The 16,706-nt window shown below is 50.8% G+C and overlaps 1 protein-coding gene across 13 annotated transcripts in view; it reads left to right on the top strand.

The window, feature by feature from the left end:
* PTPRS (protein tyrosine phosphatase receptor type S) overlaps positions 1-16,706 on the top strand; it is a 162,365-nt gene that overhangs the window by 20,618 nt on the left and 125,041 nt on the right. Inside the window, exon 1 of one of the 13 annotated variants that reach the window (XM_051639353.1) lies at positions 4,338-4,410. The exons of the other annotated variants lie outside the window; for them this stretch is intronic. The gene's annotated coding sequence lies outside the window, so the exon portion shown is untranslated. Of the gene's footprint in view, positions 1-4,337; positions 4,411-16,706 lie in introns of those variants that run through there. 13 annotated transcript variants of the gene reach the window in all.

The raw sequence follows: 16,706 nt of genomic DNA, 5'->3' as shown, positions 1-16,706 counted from the left end.
TCAAGGAGGGAGGTAAGAGCAAGAGAGGCTGAAATAAACGGCCAAACAGTTTTTCCGAAGACTTAGGAATTTGCTGCGTGTCCATGCTGAGTGCTCCCTCCTTCCCACCTGGAATTAACCTCGGAAATCATTTGCAGAGGCCACGTGGCTTCCTCTGGCTCGGCCGCGCTGCCGGCGGGTTTTGCCTTTCTGCACCACCTCTGACCCTCCCTGGGACGCGGGAGCTGCAAAGCTGGGATCATCTGCCTTAATCTGGTCTCATCGAGGCAGGATCAGTGAAACCACCTCGCAGATTCACTGTATTATGGAGCAGATTGTGGGACTTAGAGAGCAAATTTAATAAATATCATTTTGATATTACTTGGCAGGGGGAAAAAATTGTAAATCCGCCGAGCGGGTGATGTTGAAGCACCTTGTGAAGGAGGGTTAATATGGGCATGATGTGTTTGGAGAGCTAGGGGAGAAAATGCTGGATGTTGATGTGGGGCTGGGGGGCAGGAGGAAAGGACATCCCTTGGGACTGGGCTGGGCTGAGAGCTGGGTCGTAGCAGCACATGCAGAAGCAAGCGGGGCTGGATGTGCTTGGGGAAGGAGGGAAAGTGAGTGTTTGCTAAGGGTTGGAGGGACTCTGGTTCCTCTCTGGTGTAGCTGTGAGCCTCTTGTTGCCTCCTTGGCTCTTCAGGAAGTTTGCATGACCAGGGCACACAGGGTGGAGATGCTGAACCCCAGACCCAAAGCAGCTTCGCTGTGTTGGCGCCGTGAATGCTGCCCACGATGCAGAGCCAAGCTGCCCCCGTGCACCCAGGACCAAGCTGGCTCCCTTGCACGGGCACGCCAGGCAGTGGAGCAAGTGGCTTTAGAGGTGGTGGTGAAGCTGGAGTTGTTCTTGCAGCTGACTATTAGAAAGCAGCAGCTGCCACGTTGGTTTGTCTGCGTTGTGTCAGGGAGGTGGCTGGTGTGTTGCCACATCCAGGGAGGCTCTGAGGGCTCCTGGGACAGCTCCAGGTCTGGGGGTTTGAGGGTCCTGTGGTGCCTTTGTGTCTCAGAGCTCCCTGTGGTTCCCAAGGAGACTTCGAGCTGTGCTCTACCATGTCTGAAGCCTCAGGATTTCCAGTGGAAAAGGAGCTGCTCTAACAGGCCAGGGGTATGAAGGGTGGGACACGAGGTGGGTGCAGGCACCTGGGGTGTCTGAGTGTGACCTGGGGAGCTGGGCTGGGAGCAGGCCTGGATCCTGCCCCTTCCCAAAGTGCTTTGTTGAGGGCGATGTACCCATCCCACTCTGGTGCTCAGGACCCGTGGTAGAAGGTGCAGCCCTCACAGCCAACAGGCAGCCAAGGGGGCTGGTTCATCTTTGTCCCCAGCAGGACCCCCTGCCTGCTGGAAAAACACTTGGGTTAGGAGAAATGCGTGACCTCTTGCTAACCCCCTTCCCCTCTCACTCTGCAAGAAGTTAAAAAGGAGGAGGGGAAAAAAGAAAAAAAGAAAAAAAAACAAAACGAAAAAAACCCCCACACTGTGGCCAATCCAAGGAGGGTGAGAGCCGGGGACCATATCATTAAAATGCTAAAAATGAGCGTGCTGAAAACAGACACAATTGGGTATTTAAAGCTCTGAATGAAAAGAGTGTGTGTTAGGCGGCTTGTGGAGAGCCCGTCTCCCAGAGCCCCTGGAAAATATGTGGTCAAGCTCGCACCATTAACTTTTTGTTTCTGGTTTGTAAAGTAGCTGTGAAATCCCCAGGGGGAAGCCTGGACCCCCCTGTCCCTGCCAGGCCGGGGAGGACCCCCCTGCTCTGCCAGAGGGGTGGCTTTGCCAGGCGCTTGGTGCACACCGGGTAGCGGCACAGCCTGCGCCTGTTCCTGTCCCGTGGTGCTCTTCATCCCAAAATGTAGAGCTTGGCATGGGGACTCGTGTGGCCCCCGTGGCCCCTTGTCACCAGGGACCTCTCTGGCATCTCTTTTGCAGAGTTGGTGGGATTTGCACCAGGCAGTCTCTCTTGCACCGAAGCGTGGGGTGTGTGGATGGAGGAGCAAAGCGAGAGGGGACCCGGAGCAGGAGCTGCTTCAGCCCTGCCCCAAACCAGCCACAAATCAGCTCCTGGGTGAATCACCTCTAAACCACTTCAGGGCTGTTGCATCGTTTGTTTGTAGCTTCTTAAAACCTGGGCAGCTTGGGCTGCTGGAGGCTACCAGCTCGGGTGCCCTACCAAGATATGTGAGGTCCTCCAGTGGCTTATGGTCCCTCCTTGAAGTGGAAACGTGGATCTTTGCAGCCACACTTCAGCTCCTTGGGTTTGCCACATCCCAGCTGGGTCCTGGGCAGAGGTTGTGGCTGGTGCTGAGCTCTAGGTTGGTGCTGTGGCCACAGCATCCCACGCAGGACAGCGAAGGTGTGCACGGGGTTATTTCTGTGCACGGTCGTGGGTTTCCCTCGTGTGCACAAGCAGAGGGAGCTGCGTGGGTGCAAAATGCCCCTAAAGTGTCTCCTAGGGGCAAACATTAACTGCCAGGCTGGGCTGAGCTCCAGCAAGCAGGAACAGATGAATCAGACACTTAATGGTAAAATCAAACCTCTCAAAGTAATAAAAACAACCCAGCTCCAGCGGGCTTCTCTCTGCCATCCAGGGAGCCCCAGCAAGAGGGAGCAAGAAGAGATTTTTAAACCAAACTGGGATTTTTCAGGGTCCTTCCCTCACCTCCCCCCCCCCCTCCCCAACCGTATCTCTTGGCTGCCAGCCTCTCCGAAGGGGAAGTTTTACCCCGCCTCCTGCGGTCTCGGATGTCAGGTTGGCAAGAAAAATCCCATCTGTTTTCAATCTGGATCCTCACTTCCATCCACCCAGCCTTTCTCCTCCCCACTCTCCCCCGCTCCCAGCCCCCAGAGCTGGCCTGCATGCCAGGCAGGCCTTGGTGACGCTGATTTCCCCCCCCCCCCCCCCCTTTTATTTTTTCTAATTATTCTTTTTTTTTCTTCTAAAAATGTATGTGGCCTCCTTTGCCCCCCGCATCCCCCCCTTCTCCCAGGCACATGCTCCAGCACAGCCCTCTCCACTCTGGGGCCTGCCAAGAGCCTCTCTGTGCTCAGCCCAGCTACGGCTGCTGGCTCAGAGAATTCCCAAATGACCCAGGATTTTCAACCCTGAGCTTTCAAAAAACAAACAATAATAATAAAAAAAAAAGGCAAAATATCTCTGTGTTTAAAAAAAAAAAAAAAATTTAAATGGCAAAATCAAGAGGGAAGGGAAGGAATTTTGTTGTTTTCAGTTTTTTGTTTGGTTCCAGCTTCTCATTATGATCTGGAAAAGAGCAAGAACAGAGTGTTTTGTTCCTGCCCAGAGATAGCTCCCCTGAAATCCTATATGGAGTCAATGCAAAGACGTATAGGTAGCAAGTGTGATAGTCTAATCTCTCTCTGAAGAAACCCTTTTGTTGCACACCCTCTCTTCGCTGTCCTCTCTCCTTCTGTTTATGTCTTACTTAAACGATAAAGTCCTCAGGCTAGGAATTGCCTTCTCCCTTTACAGATGGCGGCAGGCGCTCTGCACGGCAGTGGAGCTCCATGAAAAATAGATGAAGAAGGTTGTGGCTTTAGTTGTTGGGTTTTCTTTTGGGTTTGTTTTTTGTTGTGTTTTTTTTTTGAAGTCTTTGGAGGTGAGAGTTTTATCTGATGGCAGAGCCAGGCCCAAGGTAGCAGGAACCTAACGAGTGGTGTTGGGCTTTTGATTGCCAAGAATCTCGAGGTGGGGGTTATTCCAGCTGCACCCCTTTTGGCTCTGCTGGCGTGGGACCCCTCGGAGCTGCCCCGCGTCTAGGGTTTTGTGCTGTGGCCTCCTGGGGGGCCAGGGAGAGTCCTGGCTCCTGCTGGAATGGGACCTGCTGGTTGGAGGGGATGGGTGCTGGGTGCCGTGCCTCAGTTTCCCCTTCCAGCCAGTGCTGCCCCATGGGGATGAGCTACTGGTGGCACGGCCAGGGGCGCTGGGGGAGCAGCTGTGCTCCCCTGACGTGGGAGGGCGAGGCAGGGCTTGTGCTTTTTATTTTTGGGGAGCACTGTGTGAGCAGCGGGGATGGGGCTGTGCGTGAGGGGCCCCGCATGGGAGGATGGACCCCAGAAGGGGCCAGGCAGGACCGCAGGGACCGGCTCGGGGACACCCCGAAGGAGCAGGCTGGGGTGATCCCATGGACCAGGCGGGGGGGGGGGGGCGGTCCGGGGGTGATGCGGGGCAGGCGCTCCCCGCCCCGGGCCCCCCGCTGCCCCCGGGGCCTCGCCCCGCGCCGGGCTGGGCCCCCCGGCCCCGCTGCCCGGCCCCGCCCCGGCTCCGCCTCCCTCCCCCGGGCCGCGGCGGCTCCTCGGCGGGGTCGCGGCGCCCCTGGGCCCGGAGGCGCGGCGGGTGGGACGGCGGGTCCCCTCCCGGTAAGTGCCTGCCCCGGCCGGCTCCCCCTTCGCCTCGCACCCTCCCCGCAGACCCCCCCCCCCCCCCCCCCCCCCCGACACCGAAGCGAGACTCGAGGCAGTCGGTTCGGTTTTAAATCTTCGCGTGTTGCCCGTTTTTAAGAAGGGGGAAGCCCCGCCTGCCCGCGGAGCGCTGCCCTGGGGAGCACCCGGCGGGGGTCGGGGGGCTGGGGGGGCCGGGGGGGCTGCCCGCTGCCCCCCGCTGATGGGCGATTTGTTAAAATACCCGTTTCTGAGCAGATCTTCATGGCCGGGCTTTATCTGCGAGCTGCCGGGAGGTGGGGAGCGTTGCTTGGATGGAGAGGGAGCGCTGGCCGGGGCTGGGGGAGCGCTGGGAAAAGGACCCCCCCCCCCCTCCACACCCTCCTTCTCTCCCTTTTCCTCCTTCTCTCCCTTTTCCTCCTCCTCTTTCCCCAGCCATTGGCCCACGGGAGGGTTTTGCTGCAAAACAAGAGGGAAAAGTGTAAAAAGCAGCGTCTGGCTTACAAAAGGCCAACTCTCCAGCTCACCCTTCTCTCCAAATTACCCCTTTTAGTACGTTTTTCTCTTTTTCTTTTTTTTCTTTCTGTACTGGAAAAGCCTTTTAATTTTTAACGAGTAAAAGGCAGCCCAGGTCCCCAGCAGTTGCCTGCACGATGCTCTCTGCAGCCCAAGGCAGGACATGGGCTGTCAGGGTTCGAGCCACTTACAAAATTTATTCACTGTAAACATTGCACAACTTCTGTGCTCGGTTCCCAGGATTAAAATACAGCTCCCTTTCTCGGTTTTATGTGCCTTGCTTGCTAGCCATTATGCTGCTGCTCAAGCTCAAGATGCAGATTTGTCTAAAATGTGTAATTTTAGAAACATCAGAGGGGGAGAAAATGCTCCTTTTTCTTAGGGGAACTGTGTAGCTGGAACTTTGCTGAGGAATGGCTATATTTTATCCCTTTATGATTCCTTTCTCATTCTGGCAAAAGCAAAACACTTTTATGTTGCAGGTAACTTTTACATCAAGGCTCTAACTTTGAGTTTGCAGCAGCTGGTCTGACTTGAGGCAGTTAAAGGAACACTTGAAATTAAATTTAAATTTATATTGTTCGTTGGCGGAGAACTCTCCTGCAGTTAAGGAAAAAAATGTAAAGATTAAGCTGATCATTGCTATATATGAAAAGCAGTTTCCAACATTAACGTTACGGTTCCTTTCTGAAAAGAAAAAAAAAAAAAAAAGAGGGTTCTCCAGCCTGTGCTTTGTGTGTAGCTGCTTCTCACTATCCTTGCATTTCCCTTTTCCTGACAACGTCACTTAGTGGAGGAGAAATCACAGATTCAAGTGCACTGGGATTGCTGCAAAGCAAAGAGAGGAACATCTGCTGGAAGGAGACTCAGGATAACAAACCACCTGCCCTGAGAAATTTTGCTTCCCTTGTGCCTGGCTCAGTGTTGGGTGCAGGTCTGTAACTCGCTGCTGGTCTGGTTTTGGCTGCAAAGCTGCTTGTCAGCCCTGGTGTTCTACAAAGCTAATATTTATTGACACCTGCCCTGTTCTTTGGGGTTTGTTTGTTTGTGTTTGTTTGTTTTTTCACCAAAAAGGAGGAAGTGAAAAATCTGCATCTGAGCTAATCGAGCAATTTTAACGGTTTCTTCATGATTTGGGTTTTCTCTCTAATGTAACGAGCATCTGGAGTTGATTGGTGCCTTTCAAACCACCCTCTTGCTGGTTCAGGAAGAGTGTGTTGGGATGTAGGCTCAAAGGTGGGGAGTAGGGCTGGCTCAGACTGCAGCTCTGGCTACATGAGGGGGTCCTACACCAGGGGGACCCCCCATGGAGGAGGGGTCTGCACAGAGGATGGCAGCTCCGGGATCGGCTCCCCTCTTTTGCTTTTCATCCCTGCAGTAGAACCCACACCACTCGCCATCCTTCTGTGTTGCTGCTCCAAGAACCTGCCAAGTAGAAGGGAAGGTGTCATCTTGGGAACGTGGCGGTGATCCCTAGTGCAGGAAGAGGTGCATCACCTCCAGGAGAAGTGTGGGTGCTTGCTCCCAATCTTTCTGCCAGTAACAGTGGAAATGAAGGAGTGAGGGGAGCGTCGGGGCTCCTGCTGCATGGTCTGGCTGCTCTGCAACCCCTTCCTGCAGCCAAGCAGGGATTTTTTAAGGATGTGGAAACCAGAGAAGGCCTGGATATGCTTTTGTCTTGGAAGAGACATGTATGATTTTTTTGAGGAGAGGTGGAGGTACCAAAAGAAAGATTCTGAAGGTTTGGTGTGCACCGAGAGTGAATTTAGTATGAGGTCCTAAATTCCTGCAGGGGTGACAGTTGCAGCAGGTATATGAGGAAATCCCTCATTACCCTGCAAAGCTGGAAAAGCAGGATATGGTGCTTCATTATGTTTCTTAACCTTGATCACAGTGAGTTTCAAACACCCTCTTTACCCTCACTGTTGAATCTGGCCTGTGGGTACAGATTCTTGTACAGCGCAGCTATTTCACTAGATTTAATCTCTAAGGAGCGTGCCAGAAAAACAGCCTTGGGGAAATGGCAATCTGCTGGCTTCCTTGTCTGCAAAATGGGAATAGCGATGAGTAATTCCCTTCTGTAAAGTGTTTTAGGGTCGAAAAGGGCTCAAGTGCCATGGGTTGAATAATTTGGCCAAAAAGAGAGGGGGCAGAAGCAGCAGTGAGGTTTGCCCAGGTCGGCAGTAGGGCCAGGAATAGACCCAGTATCTCTGACTTCTGCTCGAGCCTCCATGTCTGCTGCGCGTGGGCCAAAAAAGAGCAGCAATGCCAGTGTCACCCAGCCTAAAGAAGACAATCCAGGCTGCACTGTTCAGTCTTGGGCACCTCTTCCAGGGCTGCCCTGTGGTGCCAGGTGTAGGAGTGACAAGCTGTCTGACACCAAAGAGCTGGATTGAAGCCATTTACTCGTTTCACGCTGGCTTCTGTGCAGCCCTTGAGTAGTAACAACTTTGTAAATGCTGCTCATCTGGGCTGAATTTCTCACCAGTCACCTGGAGATGAAAAGCACTCTATCCCATTACCCCTCTCCCTGAGCCATCCTTTGCCCTCTGGAAGGATTTTTGAACCCCATGCAAGGCTTTGCTGTTGGACTCAATTGCAGCGTGTCCTGTGGCACCAGGGAGGTGTAATCTTGTTCACATTTGAATTTACTTCATGCTGCCTTTGCTGGTGTAAAGAATGAACTGGTAAAATTAGGGGCTGTGGAAGGTGTGAGACACCATGTTTGTTCAAATGCTGACGGTGGGAAATCATCTGTTAGAAGCTCTTTTTGAAGGAGTAGCTGCCCTTCCAGAAATACTTTGTGGGAGTAATAACTGTTGCAGTGGGTGAAACCTTCTGAATCGGAGGCACCTGGGAGATGTTGCTGCTGTGAACATTCAGGAGCTGATGCAGGGTTGGAGATTTATCAGACTGAACCCTACAACACCTGGCTTTTCCCCATGCATCTTGTGTCATTTCCAAAGTGACTGCCACCTTAATTTTGCAGGAGCTCATATGTGCTTGGGTGAGTTGGGGTTTTTAAAGCTGTTCTGCCCTCCCTGTGTAGTTACAGGTAACTCTTACAAGGGTGTGTTTCAATTTCTCTGTGTACTGATCAGTGCTCTCATGAAGTGCATTATAAAAGTCTGTGTGGAGGTAGGTTTTATTCATGTGAGGAAGCCACATGATTTTGGCAGCAGCTCCCCAGTTGCAGGATGACTTACCAGATAATTTTGACTTGCAATCTATTTGCAAGAAGGCATGAAGCAGCCCATTGCAGCCAAGGGAATTGAGGCCAGCCCCCTGTTTGTGGTAATTCTTAAATAGTTCATTTGGGTGTAATGCCTCTTTTTACAGTTGATTCTCTATTATACATGGATTTTCTGATAATGGCACCTGTGCCATTCAGGTGGGATCATTATTATAATAGCAGCAAGTACTGTTACAGAATTGGTATGTGGAATTTATGTAGGATCATTATAATGACAGAAGTAATACCAGACCATAAATAAAATGATGCTGTAACAGCAGCACTAAACCTGGATGTAATAGGGAAAATGACAGTTCAGATTTCCCCCAAGCCTCAGCACCTTGAGCCTGGCAAGGATTTGTCCTGTGTGGTCAATGCCTGTGAAGGAAATGGGAGGGCAAAGGCTGGTCCTGCAGCACAGGGGTGCTGGGGGTGTAGGGGAGAGCAGAGATGCTTTTCCTGTACAAACTGTAGAATCCCAGACTGGTTTGGGGTTGCAAGGGACCTTAAAGATCATCCAGTCCCAGCCCCTGCATGGGCAGGGACACCTCCCACCAGCCCAGGCTGCTCCAAGCCCCATCCAACCTGCCCTTCAACACTGCCAGGGATGGGGCAGCCACAGCTTCCCTGGGCAACCTGGGCCAGGCTCTCACCACCCTCACACTCCAGAATTCCCTCCTCATGTCTCACCTCAGTCTCCCCTCTTCCAGTTTTAAGCCATTACCCCTTGTTGTCTTGCTATCCACCCTTGTAAAAACCAGGGAAACCGTTAGCTGGAGCCGTCTCAAAAGCAGACCAGGAAGATTGTTGCAAATAATTAGTTGTGGAATTCAGCAGGGTGCTGGGGGTTTGCTCTTGGGCTGCCTCTGTGAGCACGGTTGGGGATTTTTTGGGGATGGGTTTCAGGCAGGGCTTTTGCATGCACAGCCTGTCCCTCCCGCGTGCTGTTGGGACACTCTGTGCCTGCTGGCACGTTGCTTTTCCCCTTTCTCTGCGGGAAATGTGGGAAAGCTTGAAATTGCATTTATGAAATAAGGATGGGGGTTGAGACTATAAACTGCCCAGTGGGACCTGCCTGCGGAGCCTGATGTCAATAGCACACCCTAATACAGGAAGCAATCGTACTGGCATCCCCCCCAGACAGAAGAAAAAGGGAAGAAAGGGTAAAAAAATCAGTGCATTTGAAAAGTTCCTGAGGATGTGGAGTGGAGATTATCTTCCCCTTCCACTTTTCTTTCTATGAACAAATCCCTGAAGATGGGTGTGTTGTCTTAAAGGCTGGTCCTGTGGTTGGGTTTAGCAAATACAGATAATCCAGATGGCTAATCTGGAGCGTGGTTTGGCGAGCAAAATCCTTCTGGCAGGCAGTGAGGAGGATGCTGGGAAGAGGTTTGCAACAGTCGTATTTAAACAAAGTCGTTGCTAATGCTGCTTCAGCCGTCGTGTGGACAGAGCACAGATGTCTTGCTTAGGTTTTATCCCTTTTATTTTCCATCAGTGACCCTTGTTTTAAATCCCTGATCCAAGAGGAGGAGTTGTAGCCCCTCGGCAGACTCAGATGGGATTTAAGTTTTGTCACCCTGTCCCTGGACAGGGATGTGGCCCCTCTCTGGTGCGCTGGTGCCCAGGGTGTGCAGAGCAGAAGGATGCTCAGATTTGGAAGCAAATTGTTGCACTTTGAACTCGCTTTTTGCCCGGGGGCCCCATCAGGACAGGGGTGACGGGGCGATTGCTTTTTGATGCTTGGTGCTGCCTTTGTCAGTGGACATCTGGTGCCAGGATTGCTGCTCTGGCGCTGGGGGTGGGCTGCAGGGCCAGGGAATTTGATGGATTAGTGTGGTTGGAGGGCTGGGGGAGGGGACGGGTAGGGTTTCAGGTCTTGCTGCAGGTAGAGAGAGAATTTGGGCATTAGGGGCACTTTTTCTGCAGGCTGCGAAGGGGGGGAGGGTTGGGAAGAAAACAGTCTTTCCCGTTTCCCTGAAGAAATGACATTTGTTTGCTCTGTAGGGCAACACAAGGGAAATATATGTGTGTGTGTGTGTGTGTGTGAGGAGCAGGGGATGAAAAAAATCCACAGCAAATCTGGTGCCGGTCTGTCCCCCAGCTTTGTAGCCCTTGGGAATCCTGGTTGCATGCTCTTGGCCTCAGGGTCACTTGCTTCATTCCCTGCTGCTTCCTATGGATTCAATAACCTCCTCCTCTCCCCAGAGATCAGCTTAAATTAAAACTTTATCCTTTACTTAAGGAAGGCAGCAGCAGCCTCTCCCCGTGCTCTGTTACAGGATCTGGGGTAGGTTGCCTGTGCCTGTGGTCACCCGATGGGCTGCCCCAGGAATGAGCTGCTGGAGCAGGGGGAGCAGGCTGTGGGACATCTTCTGCCCTGATCTCCTTGAGTGAAGCAGTAGGAAAGAAGTTCTGATTTTTAAAAGGCTCCCCTGAGGACAGCTATTTCAATACACTCTGGCCTGGAAGAGGGAAAATTGCTATTTTTCTTGGGTAGGGCCAACCTCTGCCAGGAGCAGGGATATTGCCAGGATGCATCACCCTGTTCTTTCCCAGAGCCTTTTGTGCCGGGGAGTGTCTGTGTGTGGGTGGCAATACCCTGTCCCTTGTCTGCCTGTGGGAGCAGGAGGGTTTGCGTAGTGGTGAGGGCCACCAGGAACTGACCAAAACAGGGACCTTGAGGAACAGCCACAGTGAAATCCAATCTCTGACCAGCGCCGTGTTTGAGGATCAAATCCACGTGTAAAAACTGCCCAGAAGATCTCAAGTCTGCTGGCTTTGCCTCTGGGAGTGCTGGTGCAGGGAGGTTGGCTCTCTGGGAGGCGAGTTTGGGCCTTTGATTCGTGTTTTGGAGCTCTACGAGAAGACACGTGCCATAAACATCAGTGTGGTTCAGGACTGGGTTTCTTTGCTGCTGGGAGGGGTGTACAGCTGCCCCCACAGCTCCTTCCCCCCTGCCAGACATCAGCCATGTGCAGCAGGGAGCTCTGTGCTTGTCTTGTAAAATAAGCCCTGGTGGGTGATTACTTTTCCCCCCATTTCCAGCAGAAATTGAGAACATTGGAGGTGGGCAGGAGCAGGAAATTGAAGTGTGATGAGAGAAACTGTGGGGCTGCCATAAGGGAGGTACTGCAGAACCTGGGAGAGATCGAAGGGGTGTTGGAGGGTTTGGACTGGGGGATCTTGTGTCTTTCCTTGTGTTGTTGTAGCCATAATGTCAAGGCTGTTGAGCTGCCTTTTTAGTTTTGATTTCTTCTTTGTGTTGAACAAAGTGGTGGCTAAGGGCCATGGCAATGCAGCAAGTCTTGTGTCTTAAGAGATTTCTCAAGTCAGCCTTAAAAAGGTGGTCTGAAAAAAGGAAAATAAAAAATGAGGGATAAAGTTACAACTGCCATCTTGAAAATATGTTTATTTGAACTTTAGGAGTGAAAGGTGGAAACACTTGGGGGAGGGGGAGAGGAGTGAAGAACTCCGTGTAAAAAGGCGTGCAGGGAAGTGAACAGCTGTGCTGCTCTGTGAAATGGGAGCTGCTCAAATTGAAAGGATTATTTCACTAACCGAGACCTGGTGTTTGTGCTGGAGCTGAAGGCTGCGACCCCAATCTTGCAGACAGGAGAAGGCCTTGCAGAAGTTTGGATTGCTCCAGGCTTCCCAGATCAGTTAACTCCTGCTGGAGCTGGGCCCTGGTAGCCAGGAAGGCTCCCATCTCCCCAGCCCTGGTATTGCAGTATCTTATAGGTCCTGTTCTCAGAGTGCTCTTGTGTTCCCCACACCTTCTGCCTGGTGCACTGAGTACACACTGAGGAGTGAAAACTTGCTTATTTGCCACCATTTCTTCTGTGTTAAAATAAATGGTTGGACGAGATGATCTTCAGAGGTCCCTTCCAACTCTGACCACTGTGATTTGGTGTCTTGGATGCTGCAGGATGCCATAAGTGAGCACTTCTCTGCAGTCCCTGCTCCACTGGACTGATCAGTGGTGCTTCAGGTCCTCTGCCAAGCAGTGGTGGCTTGGAGCTAGGCAGGAACTTCACCCAGACAGGTAATTCCTCTGGAGCGTCTGCGTTTGGGTGCTGCCGGCCATGGTGTGTTGGACTAAATGAATCACCCTTGCCTCCAGCCTGACATGTTTGATGGTTGCAGCAGTGCCTTCCTGGAGGGGAAGGAATTGTAGTCCATTACCAGGAGTCCATTTCTCTTCCCGAAGGTGGAGCATCACATGAAGCACCAAGTGCTTCTTGCCGAGCGCGCCCGGTTCCTGGCAGCGAGCATCGCTCGTGTGCCATGAAACACTCACCTGACAGCACCTTCCAGAGCAATATCCTGCAATGAATGATGGGCCTGGGCTGTGCTTTATGTGCTGCCCTGAGAGGTGGGAATGTGTAAATCGCACCATCCAAGTGATTTAGCCCCAGGTACAGTTGTGATTCAAAATGAATTTCTGTCCCTGCTTCTCCCGTGTGCCGGTGCTGGAGGAACTGCTCGCTAGAAACCAATGGAAAATTGCAGCAGCCCCTGTGCTGGGCTGGCTTCCCAGGGCTGGGCTGGGAGGATGGGGGTTGTCCCCTCCTCTGTCCCCCACAGCCGTGGTCTGGATGTGCAAGCACAGGGCTGCAGGGTGTGGGTTTGGTATCAGTCCCTCTATCTCTGGGCGACTTGTCCAGATCTGTGTCTGTCCCTGAGCGGGGAGTCGCACGACACAGTTTCCGTTAGGCTTAATAGGGAAGATGAGTGACATGTTAAAAGTGGCTTTAGGTTTTATGCAAAGCCAATGATGCTTAAGCCAGCTGGTGGATTTTAGGGTTTTCAGCAAATTTCATTGGACAAAAAAAAAAATCCCTTTGGAAAGTGTCACAGGTCCAGTGTGAAGTTTTGGTGGAGATTAAGGTGGTGGGAGTTGTGGGTGGCTCAGGTGGTGCTTCACACCTTGTTGCACCTTTGGAGAGCTGATTGTCTTCTCTCCTGCTTTGGGGGAGAAATGGCACAATCATATGAAAGAGCTGTTTTTCTTTGTGGTGAGGAATGAACATGAATATTAAAACATTTCGCAATTTTTGCTTCTTGGCTGGTACCTGGGCTTAGATCTCCTGGAATAGCTTTGGAAAAGCAAGTCTAGGCAAATACATAGAAAAGATGAAGCAAGGACTCCATTCTGCCATTTTCTTGTGATTTGCAGAGTTCTTCTAGTGCTTTGTTGCTCTCCTGGTGCTGCCTGATGTCCAGGTGGTCTCTCAAAATATAAAGGTCAGAGGTACTGGAGGAGGGAGGGACCCCAGAGACTTGATCACTGTTTGAGGCTTCACAGGATCATGGAATCCTAGACTAGTTTGGGTTGGAAGGGACCTTCAAGATCATCTAGATCCAACCCCCTGCATGGGCAGGGACACCTCCCACCAGCCCAGGTTGCTCCAAGCCCCATCCAACCTGCCCTTCAACACTGCCAGGGATGGGGCAGCCACAGCTTCCCTGGGCAACCTGGGCCAGGCTCTCACCACCCTCACACTCCAGAATTCCCTCCTCATGTCTCACCTCAATCTCCCTCTTCCGGTTTAAAGCTATTCCCCCTTGTCCTCTCCCTACATGCCCTTACAAAAATGGCACGGGTGCTTTCTTCTCAGGGAATTACAGGAATCTGCCTGTATTAATATCACTGGTTGGAACTCCAGAAATTCAGACATGCCAATGATTTTTGGAGGAAAATATGCATTTGGTGTTCTTTACCTGTGACGAAGCACAGTTCTGTGACTTGCCAAATAAAATTCTTGGATTGAGGTGTTTCAGGAATGTGTTAAAGTTTATGGAGCATTTAACAAACTTTTTTAGTGTGCAATAGTTTATAGTGCCAGCAAACAGCCAAGTGTCACATCAAAGTTGTAGTCTTTTCTCACTTAATGGCACAATATTTAGTGCTGCCTTGGTTTACTCTTGGGTGGCTTTTCAGTGCCCAGCTCAGCATGGCTTTTTCTTTCCTTTTTCCCCCCGAAAAACCTCTACAAGTCAGATTATGAATCTGACTTAGGGCCCACGATTCAAGTAGAGTGGTTGTAGTTACATTTGTCTTGAGAGAAGAAAAACCCAAAGGCAAATAATCACAGTGACTTCAGTGGTGTTCTTCCCTGCCGACCCTGCAGAGCAGTGAGATGGAGTCAAACTCTCAAGGAGGATTTTGCCATCAGCTCTCACAAGTCTGTAGTGATTTTTGTTCCAAGGCAGGAGCTGGGCTGTGGCTCAGGCAGGGCTGGGCTCTGCCCTTGAGATAAGCAGGTATGTGAAGGCAGAGCCCGCTAACACCAGCATCACTGAGGCTGCTGGTTTGGTGCCTTTTAACCATTTTTTGGGATTTACTCCTCTTCTGGACTGGAAGAGCTTTGGGAAGCTCTGCAAGGTTTCTCCACTGCCCCAACACTTGAGATCACAGTCGCGTACAAGAGGAATGAATAAAACAGGGAGTGAAACCTCCTAAAGCAGCTGCTTCCATTGGGAATGCCCCAGAGCTTAGGGTTGTCTTTTCTACTAAGTTTGAACTAAGTAGATATAAAAAAACCCCAGTAACAGATTCTGGATAATGCATCATAAATTATCTTATTTACTTTATTGTAGATTTAATTATGATAATGCATATAATTATGCCTCCACACAAGATCTATTCAGTAGTAAAGGGTTTATATAACTTTATAAATAATGAAACTTGTACCAAGGGCTCCCTGTAGCATCCTTCATCATATTCCAGCTGAAAGTGGGAAGTCTCTTTCGTGTGAATTACACATGGTTGGGATTATGGAGGCTCAGCCATTTCTAAGGGGCTGGGTTTTACAGCACAGGGTGGGATTTTCATCCTATTTGCTTTGGAAATTTTCTGTGGAGTGGAAGCCAGCATAAAATGTCTTCTTATTGTTGATGGGATCTGTCATCAGCAGTAACCAGTGAATTGGTGAGGGGATATGAGAGAGGCATGTAAACAAATTTGAAACCAAAATAATCTGGCTGTGTATTATTAAAAAAACAAGCCGATATGCAGCAATATTATATGAGGAAATTCCATTTTGAGTTTCTAACGACAAACCTTTCGCACGTTCCTCCCATGATTTATATAATTGCTGAATTGCTTTGATGGCTTGATGGAATTATAGCTCTGCATTACACGATGGATAATCAATCAAAATAAACTGTGTTTACCCCTGTGCTGCAGCATGTCTATGAAACAGATACATTATAGTGTGAATTATTCTTTAACGCTGGTGTTCGTGCTGAGTTTCGGGTGTGATTTCAGGCTCTGATATCTGCATGAACCTGAGCTCACCTTCTAGGCTTCAAAATCCCTGCTGGCTGAAGCAGGGGCTGTAGTAACTTGCTCTTTCATGTAGGGACATTTCTGCCTAAATATGCAGTGGGCTTGTTTGTTTAAATACCATAGAAAATAAAACCACAGCAAGGAGGGAAAAGGCGCCAACACCTGAGCTCTTTGTAGGGGCTGGGCAAGGCTGGAGGTGGAAGTTCTGCCTTTCCAGGCAAGCTCAGAGTTGATTGTGTCTGATATTTAACAGGCTGTTCCCTGCCTCTTTTGCTGCATGAGTTGAGTTTTAATCTATGGCCTTAGAGGAATTTCTTCTCTTGTTTACCAAATGTACTGTTGTGAAACGTGGAAACCCTTTGTCTCGAGGGTTGCTAGAGAAGATGAAACCCAAGTCTTGTGTAGCGAGCGATGGCTGGGGTAACGCCGGAGTGTGTTCATTTGTGTGAAAGAGATGACTTTTGCAGGAGAGGGTCCTGTTTTCTATAGCATAGAGCACAGCCATATCATTCAGTGAGCCTTTTGTTATTGCCTTCCCCCAGTTTTACTCAGTTTCCCTCATATCAGGGCTTTTCCAGAGGGTTTTGGAGCTCAGGGTTGGTTTAAATGGCTCCCGTGGTACCTCAGCGCCGGGGCGGGTGCGCTCGCCGCGTCCCTCCGGGCTCTGCTCTGCCTGCGAAACCTGCCAGATTCTGATGAAAGGCAGATAAAATGGAGGGACTCGGGCAGGGCTGCAGGCACAGAACCTCACTGCTCACTCCGCTCTCTCCTTCCTCACTGCAGCATCTCCATCTCGGGTTTATTTTTGGGTCGTTCTCCCACAGAAAGGCGGCTCTCCCCGGAGAATCCCTTCTCTCCCTCCTCGCCTCGCTGTAAGGGGATCACTGCTGGCGAGTAAATGTTAAGATAATAGTGTTATTACGGAGTAATTATACTGCAAGTTATTGAATTAAAAGTGATGAGACTGTCTATAATGCTGAATGGGGAGAGGAGGGAGAGGCTGGGTGGGAGAGCGCGGAGCTGGGAAGGTGGAGAATAGAGAAAACCTAATAAATTTCCCCTTGTCGAGAGCCCCTCGCTGCCGGGACTGGGACTGGAAATGAATGAAAGGGAAGCTCAAAGAGCTAATAAATAAACCATTTCCCTGAGAATAGAGGGTATAATTAGAAACCGTGGCCCTGTGGTTTTGTGTCTGCCCTGGGGTGGAATCTGCTCAGCGCTGTGCTGTGGTGA

This window comes from Apus apus, chromosome 24 (genome assembly GCF_020740795.1).
Source record: "Apus apus isolate bApuApu2 chromosome 24, bApuApu2.pri.cur, whole genome shotgun sequence".
Lineage (NCBI taxonomy): Eukaryota > Metazoa > Chordata > Aves > Apodiformes > Apodidae > Apus > Apus apus.
The sequence above is the reverse complement of the archived record's forward strand: the minus strand, read 5'-3'. Positions and strand labels throughout refer to the sequence as shown.